Source organism: Pituophis catenifer, unplaced genomic scaffold, assembly GCF_029215685.1.
Source record: "Pituophis catenifer annectens isolate HBS135680 unplaced genomic scaffold, rPitCat1.0.hap2 SCAF_17, whole genome shotgun sequence".
Lineage (NCBI taxonomy): Eukaryota > Metazoa > Chordata > Lepidosauria > Squamata > Colubridae > Pituophis > Pituophis catenifer.
In genome coordinates, this window is record NW_027256897.1 from 12,067,258 (window position 1) to 12,090,561 (window position 23,304).

The 23,304-nt window shown below is 41.0% G+C and overlaps 2 pseudogenes; one reads left to right on the forward strand and one right to left on the reverse strand.

Moving 5' to 3' along the window:
• Window positions 1-23,304, forward strand: part of LOC139325875 (uncharacterized) — a 181,465-nt pseudogene that overhangs the window by 123,493 nt on the left and 34,668 nt on the right.
• Window positions 1-23,304, reverse strand: part of LOC139325577 (uncharacterized) — an 87,283-nt pseudogene that overhangs the window by 38,612 nt on the left and 25,367 nt on the right.

Below are 23,304 nucleotides of genomic sequence, written 5' to 3' on the forward strand. Positions count from 1 at the left end.
AGGTTTTTCCGCATTCTGGGCACTGATGTTCCTTTGCTCCCTCGGGGTTTTCGGGGTCTTCCGAAGGAGCCTCCGTCCTCCAGGCCCGTCTCGGGGTCTCTGCCAGTTTCCTCCTCCCCACATTGCCCTCCAGGCAGCCGCCTTTCCCAGGCTGCCCCTGGGCTCCTCCCTCCTGCAGCCCCAGAGCCCCGGGCCTTTCCCCACTGTCTCCCAGGGAAGCCGCGCCGGGACCGGGCAGGTCTGCTCCGTGGGGCCCGCTCTCCTCCTCCTCCTCCTGGGCGGCGCCTCTTTCCTGCATCCGGCACCATCCTCTGTCCTCCTTCAGGGGAGAAAGAGAAGAGGGTCACGACTGCGTCCCCTTCCCCACAGGGGAGGCCCAGGCTCAAGCCCCCGCCTCCCATGGGCTTCCCAGGTATTCTCCAGGCGGACATGGCCTCCTTCCCAGCCTCCTGTCTCCGTCCCTCCCGCCTACCAGACTAGGCCTCGGGCTCCCAGCCCTCCAGGGAGACTCTCCCGGATTACGATTCCCAGCATCCCCTGTGCCAAACCTGCATCAAACGGCCTCCTCTGTCGCTGATTGAAGCAGCTCCCTCTTTGCCCGTTTTGTTTCCGGAAGTGGAGGCTTCATGCCCTTTTTCCTCCACTAGTTCCACCTTTTCCTTTGGAGGATCCGCCTCTCGGAGTCCATTTGCCAATCGCCAACATCCCAAGCTAGACCAATCAGGGTCCTTCTTCCTGCAACAAGGCACATGGCACCTGCGCAGTTCCGCGGGTTATTACGGTCCGGGGCGGAGGTGGGACAGGGGGGAGGGGGCTTTCTTTGAACTTGGGGTCCGGTCTCTCTCTACCCCCCCCCCCCCCGTATTGAGGCCGGCGGAGGTCAGGGGTTGAAGCCTTATATGAGCCCTTGAAGGGCAGCCAGTTGGGTCTATTGTGGTACCCTTGGAGACCCTGAGTCTGAATCAGCTGCTCTTTGTGTCCTGGATTCCCTCTTTTCATTGAGGGAAATCTCTTTGCTACAATATTCTAATAAATTGCCTTTAAATGGTCATCCCATTCAGATCCTAATTGGAGCAAGTGTGCTGTGGCTGAATCTATTGCTAATTTGAACTTTATTGTTGGGGTTGTTAAAGAGCTCCCTGTCATTGTTTGATATAATCTATGTGGATTTCCCAAATATGGGGACCTATTAAGACCATCCCCAAGCATCTGAAGCTCTCAGTTGGATTCCCTGAATGGTCCCCTTGTCTTCCAGCAGAAACCCCTACAAGAGACTCTCTAAGGCCAAGGAAGCTTTGTGAGATATGAGCCATATTCTTAAAAAGCCTCCACCCTTTTAGCCTTAAAACACCTGCCTCTTCCCCAGGCGCTGGGAGATCAAACAAGGAAAAGGTGGCATGGATTGGCACCAGGTTTTTCTTTGATGGTTTTTCTTTTATGTTTTAATGTGTTGGATATTTTTAAAAACGCCCTTTTGAGAGCTGCACAGAGTTGACTGAAAGATGGGCAGTTATAAGAACGTTTTAAACGAATAAGACTCATTGGGGACCTGTTTTGTCCTCCTACTAGGTGCAGAGACTGGGTGTTCCCTAGTTCCCAGGATAGGGAGAGTCCCCCATTCCTCTGCTTTCTGTTCATCAGCTAAATGCTTAGCAAAAGGTTCATCTAGCTCAGTGGTGTCAAACTCTTATTTCCGTCAGGGCTGCATCAGGGTTATGTTTGACCTGGGGGGGGAATCCCTGGGTAGGCGTGGCCAGGTCATCTTCACTCTTCTTGTGGGCACCTGTGGTGGCCAAGTGCTACGACAGGATTTCCCTCAGACCCTTCCTCCCTCATAATCTTCCTTCCTTCCACCTGCCCTCCCTTCCCTTTTCTTCTTTTTCCTTCCCTCTTTCCTTCTTTTTCCTTCCTTCCTCCCTTCTCGTCTTTCCTTCTTTGCCTTTCCTCTTTCCTGGCCCTTCTTGGATGCTCAAATGCAAAAGGAGAAACATTTCTTTTGCTTTTAGTTTCTTTTCCTAATCCTCTGCCAGTGAAAATGGAGCTGGGGGCGGAGGAGTGCAGGGGGCCGTTGAAACTGAAAACTGGGCCTGGTAGGGCTACACGCTTCCCTCCTGAGCTCTGTTTTCACTGGCAGAGGCATTGTGGGCCAGTCCGATCTGTTCCCCATGGGCCAGATCCAAGCACCCTTCAGTTTGACGCCCCTGATCTAGTTCCTCCGATTGGGCAGTCCGTCGTATACACCTCTGGCAACCTCATTCCGTTTTCCTTTCATATTAACCCAAATGCATTCAAGGAGGTTTTCTTCATTTTTTACTTTTTGCATTTCTACAAAGGTGCAACTGTTTAAGTGCAACTCCACCTCCACCTCTTTTTATTAAGTGTTTTGGAAAATTTAAATCCTCCTGAGTTTCATCCCACCATGTTTTAGTAACGGCAGCAAACTCATCTTTGCTCTCGTGTTCTGGGACGTCAGGTTCCCTCTGTTTATTCTTCATACTTTGGGTGTTGATGTGTAGGCATCTCCTCCTTTTTTTATTCTCCCTGCGTTTCCTTCCTACACCTGCATTAGTCCCGGAGGGTTGAGAAAATAATTTCCAAAGAACTTGGCTCACAAACAGTTTATTCAACAACTTTATTTTTTCTCTCTACTCCAAGATCTCTGTTCTTTTGAATGAATTTGGCAGCTCTTTGACTTTTCAGAGGGAAGGGAAAGAATTCAAACTCTTTGCTTCCTTTCCCCACCTGCCCTTCCCACAAATCACAAGAGACACACTTCAAAAACAATAAATTAGCGATACCTTCAAGTATAGCAGCCAAGATGATCCCTGCAACAGCTTTTCTTCTTCTGCTCTGCCCCAGCCTGGAGGAAGGGAAGGGCCTGGCCTTCTCCACCAGCTGACCTTCCCCTCTGCAGCAGAGAAGCGGAGTGGGGCTTTGGCCTCGGGGCACGGAGACCCTTACTGTGGCATGAAGCAAAGGGTGGGGCTGTTTGCCCCAGCAGCCGCCACGTCTCCCTCACTGCCCACGGACTCTGAGGAGAAAGGCTTTCCGGGTGTGGCTATGCCCAGAAAGGGGGATTTGGGACCCTTTGAACCCTCAGGGCACGTTCTCTACCACTGGAGGCTTTGTAGGATGCGATCAAAGATGCTATTGCTGAGAAGACAATTTGGGATATTCTCAACCAGCAAGGTGAACAATCCCCCACCTCGGTCCTTCTGTTCATCAAGCTGGCCATTCAATGGACGGGATGGAGACAGGGAAGCAGAGCGAGCCCTTCACCGTAGTTGTCAGGGTTTCTGAGCTGCTGCAGTTGGGTTCCCATGACCACAAGTGACGGGTTTCTCCTCCACCAAGAGCCCGGATCCTTTGGCTCAAGATACAGGTTGCATGAAGGGCCCTTTTCCTCCCGACAGTGGGAGGCTGCCTCATAGGTTTTTTTTGGGGGGAAAGGCACCCTAAAAACACAGCCAGCTGGATTCACTGAGTTGTGCAGATGGCCTGGACTGGTTCCCATTGAGGCCTTTGGGCCCCATCCATTGGGCAAAGGCTTCCTTGATCTGGTCCAGGTCTAGGACCGTGGGGTTATCGGGGTCTCCCTTCTAAACCTTTTCTGTGGTCTTGGTCTGCAGTTCGGGACAGTTCTGGGCGGCAGCAAAGAGACCAGACTAGAGAGGATCGAAAATACACTGGGGACCTTGGCGTTTCTTGAGAGGTTTTTCCAATCTTTCTGAGATGTTCAAAAGGCAAAAGAATCCGAACTTGGGGAGCATCAATTGTAACCAATGCATTTGCTCCACGGGGCCCGCTCTCCTCCTCCTCCTCTCGGGCGGCGCCTCTTTCCTGCATCCGCCGCCATCCTCCGTCCTCCTGCAAAGGAGAGAGAGAAGAGGGTAATGGCTGCATCCCCTTCCCCACAGGGAGGCCCAGGCCCAAGCCCCTGCCTTCCACGGGCCTCCCGGGGATGCTCCAGGCGGACATGGCCTCCCTCCCAGCCACCTGTCTCCGTCCCCGCCCGCCCCCCCGAGACTAGGACTCGGGCTCCCGGGCCTGCCTTCTCCAGAGAGATCCTCCCGGACTTCAACTCCCAGCATTCCCTGCACCCAACCTCCAGCATCCCGGCTTCTCTGTCACCAATTCAGGCAGCTTCCCTCATTGCCCGTTTTGTTTCCGGAATTGGAAGATTCATGCCCTTTTTTCTCTATAAGCTCCGCCTCTTCCTTCGGAGGGACTGCCCCAAGTAGTCTTCCTGCCAATCGACAAACTGCCCCAGAGAGACCAATCAGCGTCCTTCTTCCACCAACCAGCCAGATGGCGCCTGTCCGGTGTCGATTGTTGTTAAGGTTAACGGTGGAGGTGTGGCCTCCGCCTTCCAGGCCCATCTCGGGGACTCCACCCGTTTCCTCCTCCCCGCATCGCCCTCCAGGCAGCCGCCTTTCCCGGGCTCCCCCTGGGCTCATCCCTCCTGCAGCTCCGGAGCCCCCCGGCCTTTCCCCGCCGTCTCAAGGGGAAGCCGTGCTGGGACCGGGCAGGGCTGCTCCGCGGGACCCGCTCTCCTCCTCTGGGCCGGCACCTCTTTCCTCCATCTGCCGCCATCCTCCGTCCTCCTGCAGGGGAGAAAGTGAAGAGGGTGATGCCTGCATCCCCTTCCCTGCAGGGGAGGCCCAGGCCCAGGACCCTACCTCTTGCGGACCCGAAATAGATCCCCACAGACTGCGACTCCCAACATTCCCTGAGCCAAACTGCAACATCCAGGCTCCTCTTTCGCCGATTCAAGCCACTTCCCTTGAAATTTGGGATCTAGTCTCCACTCTTTCCACATTACTCTTTCCACATTCCAGGCATTTATATGGTTCCCCCCTGAATGGATCCTTTGATGTGTATAAAGGTTTCCCCTCTGATTGAAGCTCTTTCCACACTCAAGGCATTTATGAGGTTTTTCTCCTGTGTGGATATTTTGATGTTTATAAAGATTTCCCCTCAGACTGAATCTTTTTCCACACTCAAGGCATTTATGAAGTTTTTCTCCTGTGTGGATTCTTAGGTAGCTTTGAAGATGGTAGTTTGTTCTGAAGGATTTTTCACATTCCAGACACTGATGTTTCTTTCCTCCCTCCTGGATCCTTTCAGGATCTCCAGGTCTTCTGAAGAACCCTCCGCCCTCCAGGCATTTATGAGGTTTCTCTCCAGAATGGATCCTTTGATGTGTATAAAGCCTGCTCCTCCGACTGAAGCTCTTTCCACACTCCAGGCACTTATAAGGTTTCTCTCCTGTGTGGATCCTCTGATGGCTAGAAAGGTTTCCCCTCAGACAGAATCTCTTTCCACACTCCAGGCATTCGTATGGCTTCTCTCCTGAGTGGATCCTTTGATGCTGATCAAGATTTGTTCTCCCATTGAACTTCTTTCCACACTCAAGGAATTGATATCGGTTTCCAACTGAGTGGTTTTTTAGATGGTTTTCAAAACATCCTTTCTTTCCGGCTGGATCCTCTGGGGCTTTCGGGGTCTTCGGAAGGAGCCTCCACCCTCCAGGCCCGTCTCGGGGTCTCCACCCGTTTCCTCCTCCCCGCATCGCCCTCCAGGCAGCTGCCTTTCCCAGGCTCCCCCTGGGCTCATCCCTCCTGCAGCCCCGGAGCCCCCCAGCCTTTCCCTGCTGTTTCCTGAGGAAGCCGCGCCAGGACCGGGCAGGGCTGCTCCGCGGGGCCCGCTGTTCTCCTCCTCCTCTCGGCCGGCGCCTCTTTCCTGCATCTGTTGCCATCCTCCGTCCTCCTGCAGGGGAGAAAGAGAAGAGGGTCACGGCTGCGTCCCCTTCCCCGCAGGGCATGCCCAGGCCCAAGCCCCCGCCTCTTGCGGCCCCGAAAGAGACCCCCACAGACTGCGACTCCCAACATTCCCTGTGCCAAACTGTATCATCCGGACTCCTCTTTCGCCGATTCAAGCCTCTTCCCGTGAAATTTGGGATCCAGTCTCCCCTCCCTCCCTCCCCAGCTCTGTATTGAGGCGGAGATCAGGGGCTCTTCTGGGGCTGCGACCTTATAGCAGACTATAAAGGGGACCCAGTTTGGTCCATGGATTAAGGCACCAGGGTAGAAAGCAAGAGACCCTGAGTCCCTCTTTCGGTGCAGCCCACCTCACAGTTGTTGTTGGGGGAAGAGAGGAGGAGGGTGCGTTGCATGTTTCATTACTTCCTAGCTAACATCATAGTTGCTGGAAGGGTGTGGGGGCCTCAGGGAGCTAAAAAGACCCCTCATTTCAAACCTGAGCTACCAATATTCTTCTATTTTGTTGGAAACAAAGGAAAATATCCGCCTGATTTGTAAAAATAAATCCAGGATTCTAGTAAATAAGATCCTACAACTCGCAAATGTGTTTTTAAGAAACATCTATATAGCCTCCATTTCATCCAGGACAATTCTTGTTCCTAGATTGAAGAACTAGGAATTCATGCAGAAAAGGAGACCATCTCCAGTTAAAGAGGAGCTAAGGAGGAGAACCTCCTGCCAATGGTTCCTGCTAGTGAATTTCCTCATTGAAGTCAGTAAAGAAATGATGAAACCATAAAATACATTGAGTGCTTGTGAAACGCAAACAGAAAACATTGATTCTGGATAAAATTCCACACGTGACCAATTTTTGTGTCAGTCTTTCCCAGCTGGGTTTGTGTCTTTCCTGAAAGTTGCAGATGTATTTAGAGACACTCGGAATACTCTGTTGTGTAGTTGCTGAAAAAGCAAGTTCTCACATACCAGATAAAGAGCCTTCGTCAAGAAGGGAAAAACAAGCATTCTTAACCTTAAAAAAGAGGTATAGACTGCCATGTTAAAAGGGCTAATATGTCATTTTAAGTTAGTCATTTAAAAGGTGCCAGTCCGTGGGTGGAGGGCTACATTGCAGGCCACACTGGCCTGGGCAGCAGCAGCAGCAGGAGCCCCCTCCAAAGGGGGAGGGGGTGGAGGAGGAAAATATATATGTGTGTCAACTGGAGCATCAGGTTTCCAAGGGCTGAAAAAAAGTTGAAAAATCCAAATATGCAGGGGTGAGTATTGGAGGGGATTTCCCCCTCTGCTGTAGTTTTCCAAAGGGGCCCTTCAGAAAGGAGGAGGGATGAGAAAGGAGAAGACGAATCCATGTGTGTATGTGTGTATATGTGTGGGGGGTCTGTGGAGGGGCTGGCAAGGCAGCTGGGGGGGAGGGCCTGGCTGACTTAATCCTCTTACTGTCTCTGGGATGTATTTTACGGTTATCATTCATGACGGTTGGATATATTGTCCCCAAACTGTACTGGTAGTACTAACTAGATCTCCAATCAGAATTGAGACAAAAATTTCTGTTCTTGACAGTTGCTGCACCCCATTTTTTGCCATAATTGGCAGGTCATATCCTACAGTTGTGAAGTGAGTTGTGAAGTTGTTATGTGAATCCTCCAAAGACTTTGTGGGACACCAGCTGGGAAGGTTACAAATGGTGATGATGTGACCCTGGGACAGCGCAGCCATCAGAAATACATGCCAGTGACTAAACGCCTGGATTTTGACCACATGGATGCTGTCCATGTGGTCAACATGGAACAGTCGTAAGTGAGAAAACTGCTCAAGGCCACTTTTTTCAGTGCTGCTATAACTCCACTAAGTCACTAAGCAAATAGTTGTAGGTCAAGGACTATCTCTACAGTGCTTTAAAAATAATCCAAAATAGCCTCCAAATTGGATCCCACAGAGGTCAAACTTTTTCCTGCAACAAATCTGCAAAACTAGCCCAATTTGGTAGAAAAACCATTCAACTGCCCACACTGTTTCCAACTCGCATTTCAACTCAATCCCCAGTCAAACTCAGGCCTGGGACCCTGGGCATGGCCCTGGAAGACTAAAGGAATTTATTAAAAGAAAAAAATATATTAAATTTATTAAAAGTGAAAGCGTTAATTGGATTTTATTACCTTTCTTACCAGGCATTTATGTGGTTTCTCTTTTGTGTGGCTCCTTTGATGTTTATAAAAGTTTCCACTGTGATTGAATGTCTTTTCATACATTAGGACTTCATCTGGTTCCACTAACAAATGGGTTCTTTGATGCCTATTAAGGCTTCTCTTGTATCTAAAACTCTTTCCACATTCCAGGCATTTATATGGTTCCCCTCCCCTGAATGGATCCTTTGATGTGTATAAAGGCTGCTACTTTGACTGAAGCTCTTTCCACACTCCAGGCATTTATTTATTTATTTATTTGAATTTTATTTTTTATTTTTAAACAAAACTTAAAACATAAAACAATTGTCATCCATTACAATTACAGAAAGTGTATTGATCGGTTACAAATCTTTTGTGCTTAATCCTCTATCCCATATTTTCTTATTTAACAGTTTATTACATTATTATTCTCCTTTACCAATTATTTAACAGTAAATTATCCTCTATAAGGGGAAAAAAAAAACCCTTTATATATTTTATTATCTTATCCATTTCATTTCATATTTCATTTTCATTCTTTCTTGTCTAACCATTGATAAAATAAATCCCATATCAAGTAATATTGTTAATCTTCTTGTTCCCTAATTTCAAATGTCAATTTACTCATTTCAGCACACTCCAAGATTTTCTTTTTTTTTATTGAAAAAGTTTTTCAAATACAGATTTTTTCTCCCTTTCCCCCCCCTTCCTAGCCCCCCTCCCCTCCCCTCCCCCCATGGCTTCTTCAAAATAAAATCACTGATATCAAATTAAATAATACTTTACCATCCTTTTACACCACCCCCCACATGCTAACCATTTCTTTCTAACATTATTATTATATCCCCCTTATACTATACATTTCAAAGCAACCTTCAACTATAAAACTATATAATAAATCCTAATTTGGCATTTATTCAACCCATAATCTATCCATTTCCTCCACCCCCATACATATATCTCTTAATTCAAATCATTTACGTATATTAATATCTGAACCTAACATCCCTTTTCCTAAACTAAACAATCAGTAACCTAACCTATCTCCACCCATTTTCCTACAGGTCTACCATACATAATATTTTAATATCTTTGTTCTTCTGCCCACACCACACCACTAAAAGATATTTCCATATATAAACAAAATCCTCAAATGACTTTAAGTTTGTAATCCATATGATATCTTCTGTAATGTCTTTCAACTAGATTATTAATTCCATCGCCTATGTTTGGGTAACATTATGTTTCTTCCTTCTTGGAGACTTGATACTGATACCGTTTGGAGAGAAGTCTTTTTCTTTAAAAAGAGTTTGTTTGTGTGGCAGGATGGCGTTAAAACTGACAAAGCCAGACAAACAAGCAGCCAGGGGGTGGGGGGGGCATTTATAAACCATATGAACAAGTTTTGAACTTGCAGACTCAGAAGAATGGCTTTAAAGACCTAAAATAATTTGTCTTGGAGGAGATGGCAAGACATGATGAGATTGTGAACCAGAATCTTGAAAAATTCAGGCAGGAAATTAAAGAGTTGGTACAACAAAAATATACCAATCTGAAACAATATTTTCTTGATAACGTTGTCATCCGTGTGTATCTTCTCACCTTTCCAGTTTCTAGCAAATACAATTCTAGCTGTCGTTAAAACATTCACAATTAAATATCTCATTTCTCTGTTATATATTTCTGGTAAAATCCCCAATAAAAATATATCTGGTTTAAAGTCAATATGTTTCTTTGTCATTTTCTCCAACCACCTGTGGATTTTAGTCCAAAATCTTTTAGCTTTTGCGCATGTCCACCACATATGATAATATGTGCCCGGGGACTGATGACACTTCCAACATTTCTCCGATTTGTTCTTGTACATTCTGGCTATTCTCGCCGGGGGTAGATGCCACCTGTAAAACATCTTATACAAGTTTTCCTTATATGCTGTTGACATTGTCATTTTATAATTCTGTGACCATAATTTTTCCCATTTCTCTAACTCAATCCCATGACCCACATTTTTCCCCCATGCAATCATTGTTTCTTTAACTTGTTCTTCTGCCAATTTTACTTCTAATAAATGGCTATACAATTTTTTAATCACATGGTCATCAGAACCTATTAAAATTTTATCTAAGTTTGTCAAGGTGCTATAAAAACCCTCCTTTTCAGAATCTTCATCATATCTAGACTGTATTTGCATATATGAAAACCAATCCATTTCAAGCTCTTGTTCTTCTAATTCTTGCTTCGATTTAAGTTCACCCGTTTCATGTAATAATTCACCATATCTAACAATTTGTTCCTTCCTAAACGTTACTGCGTGTGAGATTGCTTCAATAGGTGATAGCCAGACTGGAATTTTTAAGTAGTAACATTGTTTGATCTTCTCCCAGTTTAATAACAAAGACTCTCGTATCATATGTCTTCTAAAATAACCCTGTATTTTTGTACTTTTATACCACATAAAAGCATGCCAACCCAACAATAAGTCATGTCCTTCTAAGGTCAACAATCTAATATTCCTTAGTGTTATCCATTCTTTAATCCACATCAAGTTACAAACTTGATAATACAATTCCCAATCCGGCAAACCAAAACCTTCTCTTAATCTAACATCTTGCATCAATTTTAATTTTATCCTTGCCTTTTTGCCCTGCCATATATATTTTAACACCATTTTATTTAAATCTTCAAAATATTTTTTCCCCAACTTAATTGGAATTGTCTGAAACAAGTATAGAAGTCTGGGCAGTATATTCATTTTAATAGTTGATATTCTCCCTATCAATGATAACTGCAAATTCTCCCATTTTGTTAGGTCTGTCGCTATCTGTTGTTTAAGCTTATCATAATTATTCTCCTTAAGAGTACCACATCTTGCTGTCAAGTGTATTCCCAAATATTTAACCTTATTCATGACCTGCATCCTTGATACTTCCGCCAATTCTTCTTTCTGTTTTTTTAACATATTTTTTGTCAACATCTTCGTTTTGTCTTTGTTTATTTTCAACCCAGCCACTTTCCCAAAATCTCCTATTTTATCTATCAATTTGTTTACAGATTGAAGTGGGGGGCGGGGCTGGCGTTGCAACGAGACAGCGGGAAGTTTTCGGGGCTCCGGAACTACCACTGATATCTCCACTGCGGGACGATCCAAATTGGATCTCACTGTCCTGTTGAGACAGTGATAGAGGAGGGCACATTCTGTTGATCCCAGGGACACCGCAAAGTCCCTGGTTGATCCAGGAGAAGCTCTTTTTTCCAGCGCTGAAGAGGCAGCCATTAAGCTGCTGAAGTTGGGACAGCCCCGAACGGAAGAGAATGAGTGAAAGTGTTACGATCTGGTGAGAGTTTTTTTCTAATTTGATTTTACAAACACCCTGAAGAGTAAATGCAACTAGGATTTAATATAGAAGTAATTTAGCGGCGGAATTGAGCCTGAATTTAAGTTAATTTTCCTAAAATATAAACTATTCCTATGTGTGGATATCTGCGGAAAGTTTTACTTTAAACCTAACTGGACTGGACTGGACTGGACTGGAAAGGAGGCTTACTTTTTTATTGAATTTTTGATGTTGACTGAGATTACTAATTTTGGAATTAGATTTGTCATTTTTGTTTTTGGCAGACCTTTATTTTTTTTAATATTCTTTTTGCTATATTGCTAATTGAAAGCAGAAGTGAAAGTGGAAGAAATAAGAGACTGCCATCTAGTGGATTGAAACGTTGTATCTTCTTTTTGTTTTGTTTTTTGAACTGAGGGGAAAGGGAAAAAAGTAGCAACTGTGTTATTTTTCAAGGTCAATTGGCTAACTTACAGATAAAATTTAAAAAGGACATCAAAGAGTGCCTACAAGTTTGTTTATACAGGTGTCTTGCTGAGAAAAGCATTGTTGAAAGGCGATTAAAACTGGAAAGAAGAAAATAACAGCGGCTCTGAAAAAGAGAGCTGTTAGACTAAGTGTGCACAAGAAAGAAATTTTGAATGTTACACAGTTGTGGACTTTTATATAAAATGGAAATTCTTTCTCTCTCTAGCTCCACTCTTCCACTTCACTAATAATTATATTTTTAAAAACATTTTAAAATATTGGAACAGATATATACATATATTTTTTTCTCCCTTTTTTATTCCTTTATTCCTTCACAATAAATGTTTACTTAATTGGATTAAGATACATAAGAGCCTGAAGAAATTCATTTTTTTTTTCTTTCTTCTTTTTTATTTTTTTAATTTACTGATTGGAGATTGTTATTTGAATGGGTTTTTGGCTATTTTACACAATTGGATTAAGACATACAAGAGTCTGAAGAAATTTTCCCATTTTCTCCTTTGGTCTCTTTTCTTTCTTTCTTTCTTTTTTTTTTCTTTCTCACTTGTTGATTGGAGATTTTTACTTGAATTTGTTTTTGGCTATCTCAGATGATTGGATTAGGGCACACAAGAGCCTGAAGAGTGTTGGTTTTCTTTTTAGGGTTTTTTTTTTCTTGCTTTGCTGCACTATCCTTTTTTCCCTTTTTTTGCTTTTTTCTGTTTTCTCTTTTTCTCTTTAACCTTTTGTAATCTCCTGCCATCTACAAAACGGATTAGGGTTGAGAAGAACCTGAAGATATATTACCCTACCGTGTCGAATTGGATTACTTATAGAAATGAGAAAAAAAGCAGCAGTTATTAGTTCTGCCGGATCGACCCCTTCTTCATCACCAGCGGGAGGACAACGATCAATACAGACAATGATTCAGCAGGAAAAAGAGAAAGAACGTGAGAAAGAAAAAGATGCGACAATGCAAATAATTTTGCAAGGAATACAAGACATAAAATCTAAAATAGAGAAAACAGATGAAAAAGTGGAGAATATACAACAGATGATGAAGAAATATGAAGACAGACTTGAAAAAAATTGAAGAAAAAGAGGAACAAAGAGATAAAAAAATCAGAGATATGGATTATAGATTAGAAGAAGTTGAACGTGATAGAAGCGGCTTAGAATGGGAGATGGATAAATCAGAATTTTACTTAAGATTTCAAAATGTGGAGGAAGAAAAAGGAGAAATTTGGCGGAAAAAATGATAGAAATTCTTGCAGGAGCTCTAGAAATTTCTAAAGAAAAAATGTTTGATGGCGTTGATGAAATATACCGAGTATATACTAGATATGCAATGAGAAATAAACTACCAAGAGAAGTCCACATACGATTTACCAAAAAATCAATCAAAACACAAATATTTCAGATAGCAAAAGAAAAGGCGTTACAATACAAGAGCAAGGAAATTACGGTGCTGAAGCAAATAGAATAAGAGAGCTGAGAAGCGAGTATCAATTTTTGACAAAAATACTGCTCCAGAAAGGAGTGAACTACAGATGGCTGATACCAGAAGGATTGGTGTTTACATGGCAAACACAAAGATTCAAAATAGATTCAATTGACAAAGCTAAAGCATTTCTTGTGGAATATATAAGAGAAAAAGATGTGCCAAGAAGGGAAGAGTCACTGCTCCAACTAGAAGAAGAGGATCTCCTGATGATGGGAAAGGAGGAGAGCGCATTAGAAGGCGCAGTAGGAGGTGCCATAGAATACAAGGAACAACGTGAATTGAGACCTAATAGATCAACAAAACCAATACAAAAAGTATAAACATGGAGGAGAAAAAATTAATCACAATAAATATAAATGGACTTAATATAGCAACTAAAAGAAGAAAGATATTTCACAAATTGGAGAAATTGAAAATGGACATAATTTGTTTACAAGAAGTGCATATTAAAAAGCAGCATGAATGAGGCTTCCGGTTTCCTCGTCTTCGGCGGCGGCGGTGCCTTTTGAAGCTCCGCCAGCCCCGCCGCTTGTAGAGCCGCTTCGCGATTAAGAAGCGGCTCGAAAACTTCAAAATCCTTAGGATTTTTGAAGAGAGATCGCAGGGCACAGGTTGAGCCCCTGCAACCCCCCCGGGGAATAGGGGAGGGAACAGGAGCGGCTCCCGTTCAACCTGCTGGACTCCGGGCGGCGTGGGACAAGTCTGCTTTTGCAGAACAAGCCGGCTACAGGAAACTTCAAATTCAAAGGAAAGGAACCAGCCTTAACAAGCAGTATAATTTTTACTTGAACCCTGAAACTCGGAATCGCAAGTATTAGAGTTTTCTGGCTTTCTAAATTGAATGAAAAAATGCGGATGAGTGAAAGTGAACTGTAAAAACATGGCGCTTAGCCTTAGAGTTAACGAGCTGGCGAGTGTGGATTGCTGAACTTATCTTGCTTTGTTACAAAGCTTTTAAACTGTTACGAAGTTGCCTCGCTGGTAATAAGAGAATAAGAGAGAAATTTCTCCTTTTTTAATACTGGACTTTGCTTTACTTTACTTTTTATTTGAATAAATCTGGGGGACTTTTTCAGAAGTCTTTGTGGAGGTGGGAGAGGAAGAAGAACTTCCTTTTTTAGTAAAACTAGCTTACGTGGCAGGATGGCCTCAAAGAAGCAGGAAGCGAAGGCAACAGGAGGTGGATCTCCCACACATAAAGCACAGCCTCCCCCTGAACAACAGATACAGACTCAGAAAAAAGATTTTGATGTGGGAGATTTAAAAGAATTTATTTCTAAAATTCTGGATGACAAATTTCAAAAATCTCAACAGGAGATAGATGATAAACTTCAAAAGTCACACCAGGAATTTATGCAGGAAATTAATGAAGTTAAAGATATGGTGAAACAGAATCAAAATAAGGTGACCAAAAAAATATCAGAAGTGGCGTCTGGCCTGGCAGAATTTATTACTAAAGTTGATTCTAAAGTTGAAGAATTTAAATCAGAAGTTAATGTTAAGATGAAAGACAATGATTATAAAATTGCTGATGTTGACAATAAAATGCAAAGAGTTGAAAATGAGATTGTGATGGTACAATTCAGGGCAATGGAGTTTGCAATACGGCTTCGAGGAATTCGAGAAGAGGAAAGACAGGATTTGAGACAGGTTTGTTCTGAGGCCCTGGCCAAGATTCTACAAGTTAATCCTGATGTGGTTTTTCACAAAATAGATAAAATTTACAGAGTGAATTCTTGGGTGGCCAGACAAAGACAATTGCCCAGAGATGTGGTCATATATTTTACAGATAGAGAAATAAGAAACGATATCCTGCAAAAATCTTTTTACACTTCTGTGCAAGTGGGGGGCTCACGAATTGGAATTTATAAAGAATTACCTCCTAAAATGCTGAAAACCAGAAAAGAATTTGGCTTTCTTGTTAAAGAATTGCAAAATCTACAGATACCATTTCGGTGGGACGCCCCAGTTGGTATAATTTTTAGATACAAGGGAGAAAGATATCGTTTGAACACTGTGGAGAAGGCAGAGCACTTTTACACTACTATTCTTAAGGAAAGAACACCATCCCCACGTACATCTACAGTTTTGGAGATTAAGGAGAGTGATGAGAAGCAACCTCAACGAGAATTGCAAGAACAGTCTAAGCAGGAACTAGAGGAAATGCACGGCGCAGAAGGAGGTTTTCTGGATGAGCCTTTGCTGGAATCTTCTCCAATCTTGGACCCGGTTCGGATGATTGAAGTTAAGGATCAACGTATAACTCGAGCTCAATCTAAGTTACTTAAACAAAAGCAACAACAACAACAGGAAAGACAAGACAAGAAGGCAGTTAAGAGTACTGCACAAGAGATTGGAGCCATGGGGGGAGCAAGATCGAAGCTTTCGGATGACATTCGATTATTTTGCTCTTTGCTCCAGAAAGATGAAGATGACGCTTAAGTGTTTATCTTGGAACGTGAATGGGTTGAATTCAGCTCAGAAAAGGAAGAAAATATTTACATATTTGAAACAATTTAATAATGATATAATTTGTCTACAAGAAACGCATATTACAGTTCAAGATCAAAAATACTTGATAAACTCCAGATTAGGAATACATTTTATATCTTCAACGTTGCAAAAAAAGAATGGTGTGGTTATCTATGTAAATAAGAAATTTACGGCTAAAGTTATAGAAACAGATGAAGATGGTAGGTTTGTAGCAATTGAATTACTTACAACATATGGCCAAATTCTTTTGATAGGAATTTATGCTCCCAACCAACAACAGGATTATTTCTATAAAATGTTACATACTAAAATACTACAATGGGACTATAGATCTATTTTAATCATGGGAGACTGGAATGGAGTAATAGACTCTAAATTAGACAAAAGGAGTTCAGCGAAATCTAGGATTAGGTTACCTCAGACCTTTTTTGATATGAAAGAAGATTTGGAACTAAAAGATATTTGGAGAATACATAACCCAAAAGAATTGGACTATACTTTTTTTTCAGATAGACATAGATCCTTCTCTAGGATTGATTTCATTTTGTTGTCAGATGATTTACTTGTCAAGACAAAAAGAACAAAGATTTTTCCAAGAACTTTGACTGACCATAGCCCAGTATGGATAGAAATTGAGATGGATAAGATTGAGAGACGTTCTTGGAGATTAAATGAGAACTTATTCAGATATGAAAAAAACACAACAGAACTTAAAAAGCACTTGAAAGAATTTTTTGAAATAAATTTGAATAAAGGTACCCCAATAGAAATTGTGTGGGATGCAAGTAAAGCTTATATGAGAGGGGTGCTTATTTACATGAACTCTAAACATAGACTGATTCGACAAAAGAAAAGATCTGAATTGGAAATAGAAATAAAGAATAAAGAACAGTTACTTATTAAAAATCCAACAGATGAAAGAATTTGCAGTGCTATAAAACTTTTGAAAGATCAATTTCAAATGCTTATGGCGGAACAAGTTGCAACAAACATACAATATGCGAAGCACAATACATTTTGTAACGCTAATAAACCGGGCAGATGGTTGGCTTACACATTGAGGAAAAAACAGAGTATACGGACTATTGATAGTATTGATATTGGAGGGAAAGAGATTTTTCAACAAAAATTAATTAAAGAAGCTTTTGTGGACTATTATACCAAACTATACGCCAAAGAGGAGGTGCAGAATGGAATTATAGAAAAATATTTAAACGATAAAAGAGTTACAAAAATTACTGATCAACAAAAGGAAAGAATGAACTATCCTATAACAGAGGAGGAGATAATAGTAGCAATTAAACAGTTAAAAACAGCCAAAGCTCCTGGCACGGATGGTTTGACTGCAGTGTATTACAAAACTTTGCAAGCTGAAATGCTGGAACAACTTAGAGATTTATTTTGCAATATTCAACAAGGGGGTAAAATACCCCCATCATGGACAACAGCTTATATATCTTTGATACCAAAAGAACAAGTTGGTCCTAAAAAACCAGAGAATTACAGACCAATATCTCTTTTGAATACAGACTATAAAATTTATGCGAAAGTATTAGCCAACAGGTTGATGCCAGTAATTCAAAAGGTGATTCATGATGATCAAGCGGGATTTATCGAGGGCAGATACATGAAGGATAATGTAAGGCAAGTAATAGATTTATTGGAATATCTTGAGAAGAATAAACAGATTCCTGCAGTGCTGGTCTTTTTGGACGCAGAGAAGGCCTTTGATAGAGTGGATTGGAATTTTCTACTAAAGACTTTAAAAAAGATGGACTTTGGGGATCAATTTATACAGGCGATTTCAGCAATTTACCAAGAGCAAAAGGCACAGATCATTATTAATGGAAGTTTGACAACAGAGTTCAAAATTGAAAAAGGAACAAGACAGGGATGTCCGTTATCCCCACTTTTATTTATTTTAACACTAGAAGTCTTGCTAAATACAATACGGGACTCTAATATCTTGAAAGGTATAATGATTAGGCAAGAGGATTACAGAATAAAGGCATTTGCAGATGATCTGGTGGTTACCCTATCACAGCCAATGGAATCAATAATCCTGATGAAGGACATTATACAAGACTATGGTAAAGTTTCAGGTTTTAGATTGAATCCAAAAAAGACTAAAATTATAGCTAAAAACATGACACAAGATCGTAAACATGAGCTTGAAAGGAGGGCAGGTTTTGAGATTGTACCAAAGGTAAAATATCTAGGAGTTCAGGTTGCAGAATCAAACATGAAATTGTTTCAAAATAATTATGAGGTGTTGTGGCGAGAGGTGCAGAAAGACATGGAGACTTGGAAAAAACTGCAGCTGTCTCTACTTGGAAGAATAGCAGCAGTTAAGATGAACATTTTGCCAAGATTTCTTTTTTTGTTTCAAATGATTCCGGTGCTTAAAAGTGATAAACAATTGAAAGTTTGGCAAACTGGAGTGAATAAGTTCGTCTGGAACGAGAAAAAGCCGAGAGTGAAATTGAAAATTATGCAAGATGTTCCAGAAAGAGGAGGTCTTAAACTTCCAAACCTACAGTTATATTATGATGCAGCAGCTTTAACTTTAACAAGTGATTGGTTTGGAAGGAAAAAGGCTGGAATATTGAATGCAGAAAGTTTCGATCTTGAATTTGGATGGCATGCCTACTTATTTTATGATGACAAAGTTGATAAAGTATTTAAAAGCCATATACTTAGAGACTCTTTGATGAGAGTTTGGAAGAAGCACCGATTCAAATGGGATTATAAAATACCGCTATGGCTGGATCTTGGTCATATTTTGTGGAATACAAATATAATGTCACTCGGGGGGGTTTTATACAAAGAGGTTCTTTTTACAGATGCGGGCAGATGGCAGCTGAAGACATTGCAGACACTGTTGGACGAAGGGATTAATCTAACTTGGTTACAATATAATCAATTACAATTGAGATGGAAAGAGGACCAAAAAACTGGTATTATGTTGCATGAGGAAGAATTGGTTAGACATATAAAAGAGAGAGGTCCAATGCATATCAAAAGGCTTTATAATGTTTTGTTAGAAAGGGATTCAGAAACTGAATTAGTTAAAGACTGTATGATTAAGTGGGCACAGAATTTTGAAGAACCAGTGATGTTGGAAACATGGGAAAAAATTTGGGTTGAGAATGTTAAATTTACACAGTCGCAGAATTTGAGGGAAAATTTCTATAAAATGTTTTATAGATGGCATTTAGATCCCAAAAAGTTGTCATGTATGTACCCTAATGTTCAGCCAAAATGTTGGAGATGTGAATGTTTGGATGCTACGTATTATCATGTTTGGTGGACCTGTAGGAAAGTTAAGGCTTTTTGGATAAAAATTTGGTGGGTCATGCAGAATGTTTTGAAGAAAAAAATTCAATTCTCTCCACAATTGTTTTTATTGGGTATAGTTAAGGGTTTTACATTGGGTGAAACAAAACTGATATTGTATATGATAACAGCAGCAAGATTGTTGATAGGTAAATATTGGAAAAATGAAGCCTTGCCCACTATTGAGGAATGGACTTTGAAGATGGCCAGTTTTGCAGAGATGGCGAAGATTTCAGCATACTTAAAAGATTGTTCACAAGAGACTTATGAAAGGGAATGGAAAAAGTGGATAGAATATGTTCAGAACAAATATCAAACTAGAAAGTATCAAATAGCTTTTATTTGAAAATAATGTATTAGAAATATTTTAATGTAATGAGGGTAAAAAGAAAAATTATAAAGGGGAGGGAGGGGTTCAAATTTTTTACACAAGTTTTATATTAAGGGTTTTTTTTTATTTTTTTTACCAGATATGAGTATAATATAGGGAAGTCTGGGGGGAGGGGAGGGTTAGGGAGGGTTAGGGAGGTTGGGAAGTTTGGGGTGGGTGGTGGGGGGGGGAAAAGGGGTGAAAATGTAATTGTAAAACTTTTGCAATAAAAAAAAAAAAAGCAGCATGAACCACTTTTGGTACAGCCCAAACTAGGGAAACTATTTGCTTCACTGCCACAATGTAAGAAAAGAAGAGTGGTTTTGTACATTAAAGATACAATATTAGCAGAAAAAAATTATGAAGATGGAGAAGGACGAATTCTGATGGTGGAAATAACAGACAATAACAGGAAAATATTGTTAACAGCGATATATGCTCCTAGTGACAATCAAGAAAACTTTTATAGAAAATTACATTTGAAAGTAATAGAGCTGGACTACGAAAACATCTGTATGATGGGAGACTTCAATGGAATAGTAGATGAGAAAATGGACTACAATACACAAAAGACAACAAAACAAAGTAGGAAAACTTTGCCGAAATCTTTTTTTAAGATGATAGAGGAAATAAACTTAAAAGATATATGGAGAGAAAGAAATGCAGAAAATAGACAATATACTTTTTACTCCAATAGACATTTATCATGGTCTAGAATAGATATGATATGGTTGACAATGGACTTGACCTCGAATATAGAAGAAATAGCCATAGAGGCTAATACCTGGGCAGATCATAATCCAATGATGATGAGTTGGAAAGGACAAAGGAGAAGGTCCAGATGGACTTTAAACACTACAATTTTAAAAGAAAAGGATTTCCTACAGAAGATGGAGGAAGAATTAGCTTTTTTTAAAAAGAAAATAGAAAAGAGGATACATCACTGCAGAATTGATGGGACACCATGAAAGCCTATGCCAGAGGCCTGATTATAGACTATATAAGGAAAAGAAATATTAAGAAAAGACAAGCATATTGTGAGATGTAAATGCCTTATTCCCTAATGTGTAAATAATGTATATATGGGACATCGGGGGTTAACTTATTCTTTGGTTCCTAATGTATTCATAATTCACCACTCCCATTCTTGACTCCACCCCTTGTATATATATAAGGAGCCACCTTCACCATTTTCCTTGCTTCTATCTGTGAATATTCAGTGAATATAGAATGCCTGTTATAATTAAAGAGAAATATATTTAAACCTCTAACTCTTATTATCATTATTGAGTCTGATCCTGAAAATATTGCAACAAGCTGGTAGCAGAGGATGGTTAATTGACTCAATAAATACTTAAAGATGTCTAAGAAAGATAGGCCCAACACCAGGGCCTACAGCAAAGAAATAGAAACTGAACAAGAAATAATCAACGAATCCACAAACGCGATTTCGAGAGAATCCGAAGAATACACCACTGAAGAAGAAGAACTAATAAATGAAAATAATGACCAGGAGGAAATCGAAATAGAAAATAACGAACTCAGGTCAGAGATATTAAAACTATTAAAAAGCCAGAAGAATGATGAAAGCCTCATCGCGAATCTCCAAGAAATGCTGAAAAACAGCGGAGCAGCGAGAGAGAAAAACATTGCTAAAGAGAAACCCAAAGACCAAAAAACTGTGAGTGATATGACTACAGAGAAAGTCGTTATGAAAAAGAAAAGATGTGATCCCGCGCGAAATTTTGAATGGCAGCCATCTTGGTTCCAACAAGCCTCCAAAGTGAGCGAAGCAGAGCCAATCAAAATGCTCAGTTCAAAATTTCTGGCGCGAAAAACGTTATCAGACAACGAAAGCGAAAAGGAAGATTCAAACTCTTCAGAAGAACCAGAATCAGAAAGCGAAGACGACTTAACGAAATCCCAAGTAAAGTCAGCAATGAAGACGCTTTTTGCTGCATTTGGGCCAAAATTAAAAATTTCCAAAGCGACAACGAAGAAGCTAGAGAACAAGCCGATACCTCAAGACCTGCACGCTCCCATCCTGACTTCGAGAGCGACGACGCCCGAGCCCAGAGAGCCATGTCGATTCCGCCCTACACCGCAGACCGGATCAAGTACCAACGCACACAAAAGAAAGAAAAGAGCAGTCGCCGCCATCAAAACTCCTAAAACCGAGCCAGAAATCGACTCGTCTGAAGAGGAGCGGAGCGAGCGAGCTGCAATGGAGAGAACCTTCCACGACGACGCCAAAGAAGAAATGAGCAACGCGCATGTGCGAAACTACGTAGACGGTCCGGAAAGACTTGAACTGGCCAGAGAACCGCGCAGACTCGTTGCGAGCATCCCCATGCCGTTTTGCAATTTCCTGCACTTGCGAGACCACGGACTACCTCAGGTTGTAAGTAATGGACAAAATAATGTGGGAAACTTACCCAGTGACTTCCCAAAACTTAGAGTTGATGGCATTAATTTGCAAGAATGGTATCAACAGCTCCAGGTTGTCTTTATGAAAGAAAATTTGCTATTCTTTATCACTAGTCCTCCAAGAAGACCTTGGACTTTAAAAATAGATTGTTTACATCATAGAGCATTTTTCTTAATAATATCTAGCGTGTCTCCTGCAATGTATCATAGCATCAAACCAAACCTAACTGTTTCAGAAATAATTCAATGCATGTTTAATCTGTTTCACAGCGATAGTATAGCTACCACTACAAGAATGTCTAAGGATTTCTTTTCTTCCAGAGTAAAACCAGGGGTTTCCATAAGTGAGCATTTGATATCTCTAAACAAAATAAGAGCTGAGCTGCATTTGAGGGGGGAAGTGATTTCAGATCAAACAATGAAAAGTGTTATTATCAATTCACTTGATTCATCATGGGATAGTTTTATGTCACACTTAGACACCATCAATCTAGGATATTTATCCATAGAAAGTCTATCTAACAAATTGATAGCAGAAGACAATTCAAGAAAAAATCGTTCCAGCAATCACACAGAACACAAATCTTTTAGGAAGGTAGCTTTCCAGGAAAAATACAATGAAGCTTTTAAATGCCATAATTGTGGGTCCAGGGAACACAATAGAAGAGACTGTCCCAAAATCTCAAAGGAGAGACATAGGTCAGAGTATAGGAGCAAATACAATTATAGACAGTCTTCCACAGATAGACATAAATATAGAAGCCCACCAAATTACAGAGATAGTAGAGGGGGTAGAGAAAATTCAGAAGAGAGAAAATCTGGTTCACTGAATGGACTAAATAAACAAGACAGCACTAAAACACAACAAAATGAGAACAATAATTGGCTTATTGATTCTGGGGCAACCAACCACACCACTAATAACAAAAATATATTGTCTTCATTTACAGAAGATAAATTTGTAATAAAGGTAGCTAATCAAGAAAAGGTTCAAGTATTAGGCAGAGGAAATGTGACCTTGCCTGGCCTAGGAAAAATAGAGGGGGTATTGTTAATTCCAGAAATACCTCATAACATACTAAGTGCCATAAAACTAAGCAGAGATTCTGACATCAATATAGTTTTCTCAAAGGGGAAAGCAACTTTAGAGAAGGACAAAACAAATGTAGGCACTGTGATGATTAAAGGAGGCCTACCCTACCTAATAACAAAAGAAAGATGGTTACATAACATTGATTCAAATGTGGAAGATTGTATTGAGGCAGATGATGAAAATGTTAGTAACAGTGACAATGATGAATGTAAAATATCCCATGATCACGCAAATACACACAATGAGAAGAAACCAAGAATAGGTAAACCAATTCATGATGAGTGTGCTCACATCTTGCATAGGAAGTTAGGACATGCAAGTTTTCCTGTAGTA